A 5,110-nucleotide genomic window follows, 5' to 3' on the forward strand; every position below is an offset into this window, starting at 1 on the left:
ATGACCTAATGACTCTGCCTCCTCACAGCAAAATCTGCAGAGCTGGGAAGACTGTATCCCCATATATATAACATTCGATTGGTTGCAAGAATTTTGTATAGTAATTTAAATAGAAAAAATTCGAAGTTTTGAATCCGCGGTTGTTTTGTATCAATTCATAAATGTGCCATGGAATGGGTACATCGAAAATCTCTTCCCAACTATTTTGCCATTTATAATGGCACAGCTGTCAGTTTTTTGGTCCTTCAATTAAATTGGTATATGTTTTTATTTAATACACTTTTCTTTAACAATTTATGTTATTTAATACAGGGCCGACATACAAGTTCCTTACTTTTCTCCTTCTACTTGTCTCTTCCATTTTGTGGTAATGCTGCAATTAGTTGTTTGTAATTTTGGGAAGAGCAGACATTTCCATTTGTCTGTGTTAGCTGCATGTGTGACACAACTCCACCAGTCCTATTTATGATATCATTCACTGAAATTATAACTTTTTAAAATGTTTTAATCAATAGTATTATATTATTTGTTCTGTCTTTTCAGGTGGATTAAACTGAAATTACAACCAACTTTCTAAGGCTTGTATAAAAAAGAACGATATTTTGGAGATGATTTCCTTTTCAAACAACCGAAAGTGAACAGGTGTAATCTGAATAAAGGCCCTTCTTGAACATAGGATGAGACATTCCTACCAATTTACTAGAGAACCAGTTTGGATTTAAGTATAACTTTTGTATGACTGATGCCTTTAGTGAGAGGTCTAATGCTTTAATATTGTAATGACCTGACTAGATCATAAAGGAACAATTGTCCAGACAGAGGGTTGAGTTTACGAATGTACGGTTTATTAACCCAACTCCCCACAGGCTACTGTTTGGCCGTAGCCCCCGACAAATAAATGAAGGATACCTTATAAACCAACAGTGACCTTCTCTTGTGAAAGCCAGACATAAGAGAGAGAGAACAACGTTTAAACCTGGTCTTAACTTCCAATGCTCCCTGCCCAACCCCCTCCACGCCTCTCCACCAACCACCAGGAAGCCCGGCATCAGAACGTTCCAGGCATTCCGGTGATTGGCAGATAGCAGGTTGATTGGCATGTCGGACCCCGCGAACACTGGGTACTGGTAAGTACAACACAACCAACTAATAGCCTGACACATAACACACAGCTGTCTGTCTGGGTCGCTACCATATTTAATCATTTCTGCCCACCGAATTCATATTCGTTATACACTATAAAAAATGACCCACTGGCTTAGTAAATATTGCAAAAGAAAATCAATGATTTTTACTAAAAGTAATAGGTTTCTGGTTTTACTTACATTGTTGAATATAGTCCTTAATTTAGGTGTTGAAAAAGACTGGCATTTGCAAACAAAATCCAAGGTAATATGCTGCTAAATTTGAACGAATATTTCTAAGTAACAACCAACAACTTAAAAATATGATGTTGAAATGATCATTATTGTGTTGGACTGACATGCCAGATCTAGTTATGAACGTCAGTTGTGCTTGGAACATTTCAACAGACGTCGTCTTGATCTTTCTCCTCTGGAAAGACCATGTGGCAGGTAACGACCAAACTATCACTTGGAATCTAGTTTGGATCTACACACATTTTCAACGAAATGTCAAAAAATATTCGTTAAATAATATTCTTCAAGGACGAAAAGCCTTTAGCTAGTTATATTGCCAGAGTAAGTTATATATTTGCACGTTGATAAGCTAGCTAGTTGACTTCCATGATGTCTATAGTTAACTAGTGGTGGGCATGCTACTAGCTAGTTGACTTCCATGATGTCTGTATAGTTAGCTAGTGGTGGGCATGCTACTAGCTAGTTGACTTCCATGATGTCTGTATAGTTAACTAGTGGTGGGCATGCTACTAGCTAGTAAGTTAGCAGTGCATTTACTCGCCTCAGTGCTGTTTATAACTTTTGTCATTTTTGTGTAGGTTTTATATGAACCGAAATAGCTATGTAACATATTAGCTACCTAGCTAACCAAAAAATGCATCGTCAGCAAACATTACAGTATAACTGAACACATGTGCTCCTGCAAGGTAATGTTTGCCTGCTATGCAAGCTACCCAGGAAGAGACAGGTAGGAATAATATGTAGCTAGAAGGCTAACTACACCTAGCTATCTAACTACACCTGTCCTGGCAGAAACCTTCTTGTTGTTCACTTATTCACAACATGTTCAAGGCAGCACTGCCAACGTTGACCTTGTGCAGTAGTTATCTAGTCAATATCTAACAGCCAAACTAGCTAAATGAAATCATTGGTCTGGCTAGTAAGATATATAACAAGCAGCTCTTCCAAGTCAGTGTGGATTTCTGTTTTCTAGCTCTCTATCTAAAGCTGAAGTCATTTGAGTGTTATTTTCCTGACATTGTCATAGGTTTTAATACAACTTCTCTTCTTTAGGTATAAAGGTGTTCAGACGTTCCTGAGTACTGGACAGACCATATTTTCCAGAATACATTGACAAGGTATGTCAATATATTCAAATGTCTGTGTTTTCATTGTAACTCACATAAGGGCTTGTAGGGCCCCATGATTTCCGCAATGTTGAAAACTCAAGACGGAATCCAGAAATTGAAACAGAATACAGGTTCCCCTCGGACAGGATATATATTTTTTTTTACAGTAACCTAACATTAGTGTGAATAATAGGTATTAGATATATATATATATATATATATGTATTTATTTCACCTTTATTTAACCAGGTAGGCTAGTTGAGAACAAGTTCTAATTTTTCAACTGCTACATGGCCAAGATAAAGCAAAGCAGTTGGACACATACAACAACAGAGTTACACATGGAATAAACAAACATACAGTCAATATTACAGTAGAAAAGGAAAACAAAGTCTATATACAGTGAGTGCAAATGAGGGGAGATAAGGGAGATAAGGCAATAAATAGGCCATGGTGGCGAAGTAAATACAATATAGCAAACACTGGAATGGTAGATGTGCAGAAGATGAATGTGCAAGTAGAGATACTGGGGTGCAAAGGAGCAAGATAAATACATTATGGGGAGGAGGTCGTTGGATGGGCTGTTTACAGATTGGCTATGTACAGGTGCAGTGATCTGTGAGCTGCTCTGACAGCTGGTGCTTAAAGCTAGTGAGGGAGATATGAGTCTCCAGCTTCAGTGATTTTGACCAGTGAGTTCAGTCATTGGCAGCAGAGAACTGGAAGGAAAGGCGGCCAAAGGATGAATTGGCTTTGGGGGTGATCCTTATACACAGTGAAGTCAAATCAAATGTTAAAGATATTGTCACATACACATGGTTGCAGATGTTAATGCGAGTGTGTGAAATGCTTATACTTCTAGTTCCGACAATGCAGTAATAAACCAACGGCAATCTAAAGAGCTAACATAGAGACCAGTGAAACTATACCTTATGTAAACATTATATTAAGTAGCATTGTAAAGTGGCTAGTGAATATTTGACATAAAGATATTATTAAAGTGGCTGAGTTGAATCATGGGCAGCGGCATAGGCTGATGCAGTAGATGGTATCGAGTACAGTCTCTACATATGGATGAGTATGTGGAAACAAACAGGCATAGTTTAAAGTGGCTAGTGATACATGTAGGTGTCCTACATAAAGATGCCCCAGTAGATGATTAGAGTACAGTCTGGAGAGCCTTACGGTGAACAGTATGAGATAAACAGCCCGACAGGGTACATCTGTAAACATTATATTAAGTAGCATTGTTTAAAGGCGCTGTGGCTAGTGATATTTGACATCAATTCCACATCATGTGATTCCCATTATTAAAGTGGCGTTGGAGTTGAATCAGGTCCTCCCTGTAGCAGCCACCAATGTTATGGTGGCTGTTTGAACAGTCTGATGGCCTTGAGAGAGAAGCTGTTTTTCAGTCTCTGTCCGAGCTTTGATGCACCTGTCACCACTGGACCTCAGTACCCTTCTGGACGATAGCGGGCAGTGAAGGCATGTGAGCTCGAGTGGTTGTTGTCCTATGGTGACCATTGATCTTAATGGGGCTTTGAGACTTGTAGATGACCTGGAGGTGGTGAGATGAGGCCAGCCCGAGGAGGGCAGGTAGCTTTGGTGACAAAATGAATGCACTGTGATGTATCCGTTGAGTAGAGAGGCTATTTTATAAATGAGTTCTGAGATTGGTTGGAGCAGTTTTACGAGGGTATATTTGACACCTAGGCCGATTTAGATTTAATTTTGTATTGGAGATCTTACATAGTCTGGAAGGAGAGTTTACAGTCTAACCAGACACCTAGGTATTTGTAGTTATCCACAGAGGTGTGATGCTGGACGGGTATTTTATATACTGTATTTTTAAATCAACCAAATGGATTGAACACGTTAACCCACTGTTCCTAGGCCTTCATTGAAAATCAGAATTTGTTCTTAACTGACTTGCCCAGTTAAATGAAGGATAAACAACAACAAAAAATCATAGTTTTCAGTTATTTCATGTGATGGGAGGACCAAGAAGAAGAAAGGTTAGCACTACTCCTTGTGTAATAACAGAGTTTCATTATACCACTGGCTGTAACTGTGTGTTAACGATTGATTTCAGGTAAACGCCAAGGAGTGTGGAGATGCATCGCAGATCTACCTGTCTGTCTCTCTCTTCTTCACCTGTCTCAAGACCTCCACGCTGGTTTTCCGATGACAGACAGACAGCTACCTAGCCTAAACCCCCCCTCTGAATCGGTATCTCCCTGGAATGTTCCAGAATGCCTGAACTTATCATGCCTGCTGCTGTTTGTGTCATCTTTATCAATCAATATGACTATGATTTAAGTTATGATATTGATCATTTTGGCTGATGGACTGAGAGGAATAAGATGTTGACTGACTCCATGTTTGATGACTTTACAATCACAGAGAGATGTTGACTGACTCCATGTTTAATGACTTACAATCAGAACACCAAATGTCACAGAGAGATGTGCTGACTCCATGTTTGATGACTTTACAATCACCGTTCATGTTAGATGATTAAACCATGAAAACATATGCACATCAGACTTACTGTTTTATTAGCAAAACACAGAAGATTACTGACCACCAGTGTTTGATGACTACTAGGTGGAACAACCA

At 39.0% G+C, this 5,110-nt stretch overlaps 1 long non-coding RNA gene across 2 annotated transcripts; it reads left to right on the plus strand.

Annotated features, from left to right (window-relative positions):
• Nucleotides 1-1,160: 1,160 nt before the first annotated feature.
• Nucleotides 1,161-4,907, plus strand: LOC135566259 (uncharacterized). 2 transcript variants are annotated; one of them, XR_010462018.1, is made up of 4 exons: nt 1,161-1,389; nt 1,491-1,574; nt 2,433-2,497; nt 4,584-4,907. It is a non-coding gene; the product is annotated as an uncharacterized LOC135566259 (long non-coding RNA). The 2 variants fall into 2 exon arrangements; XR_010462019.1 differs by having other exon boundaries at nt 1,533-1,574.
• Nucleotides 4,908-5,110: the final 203 nt, after the last annotated feature.

Source organism: Oncorhynchus nerka, unplaced genomic scaffold (genome assembly GCF_034236695.1).
Source record: "Oncorhynchus nerka isolate Pitt River unplaced genomic scaffold, Oner_Uvic_2.0 unplaced_scaffold_6376, whole genome shotgun sequence".
Classification (NCBI taxonomy): Eukaryota; Metazoa; Chordata; class Actinopteri; order Salmoniformes; family Salmonidae; genus Oncorhynchus; species Oncorhynchus nerka.